The sequence below is a fragment of the Sapajus apella genome, unplaced genomic scaffold (assembly GCF_009761245.1).
Source record: "Sapajus apella isolate SASKATOON/1434 unplaced genomic scaffold, GSC_monkey_1.0 scaffold4, whole genome shotgun sequence".
In the NCBI taxonomy this organism is placed as follows: Eukaryota; Metazoa; Chordata; class Mammalia; order Primates; family Cebidae; genus Sapajus; species Sapajus apella.
In genome coordinates, this window is record NW_022436944.1 from 32043307 (window position 1) to 32044380 (window position 1074).

Genomic DNA, 1074 nt, shown 5'->3' on the forward strand with positions numbered 1-1074 from the left:
TTAGTAGAGATGGGGTTTCACCATCTTGGCCAGGCTGGTCTTGAACTCCTGACCATCTGCCTCAGCCTCCCAAAGTGCTAGGATTACAGGCATGAGCCACCATGCCCAGCCGAGAACAGTAATTCTTAAACCCTCTGTGGTGAAAAACCAGTTGATTTTTTTTTTTCAATCTGCATTTGGATTTCTTAGCAATGTCAAATTTAAAGATCCTATAGGTAGAGATGCCATAGCATAGAAGCTTCCAAATACATCCCCTCAATTTCTGTACGTGTGTCCTCTTGCAGTGCTGGTCCACACTGTGTGCCAAAGTGACAAGTGCTTTGGGGGAAAACAGGAAAGGACAAGTAGGGATGAGGAGTTTGATACAAGGTGGTAGGACCTAGGGAGAGTTGCAGTTTTAAAGAGCAGTTATTAAGAAGGTGACATTTGAGCAAAGATTTGAAGGAGGTAAGGGAATGAGCTGTGCTTGGAAATGAGAAAGGCGCATTCCAGATAGAAGCTTTAATCAAAGAAAAGAGAGTTTATAAACTTGGACTCGACTGGTTGAAGCCCCCTTGAGAGGCGAGGGGCAGGGGCAGGAAGCAAGGGAGCATTGTATGAGGGACGTCTGTGAAGGAAAGGTCCCCAAAATCACTCCAGGACCACCAGTATCCTGAGTGGGGCCACAGTTACATTCTACCTGGTCTCTCCTCTCCTTTAAGAACCTTCTTTGTTTACAAGCCAGCTCCCAACACCTGATATGAGGGTTACTCACAACACAGGCCATGCTTTTAATAAAATGACATTGTTTGCTGTGCTCAGTGCATACCTCCAGCTTTGAGCACAAGAGGTGCTTTAAGCCAGGAGGTGGTCTGAGCCCTACTCTTGTGTCCATATAGGCACAGGGCCATGACTATGGGAAAGATTCCATCCATCTGGCCTGCTTCTGCATCTGACCCCAGGATATATGGCACAGGAGACATGTGGCAAGATGAAGATTCCTTCCTCCACTGAATGCACTTCCAGTTCCCTACATACACTTTCACACCAAACACACAAGCATGAAATACACTCATGGGCTTGTCCACGTGCACG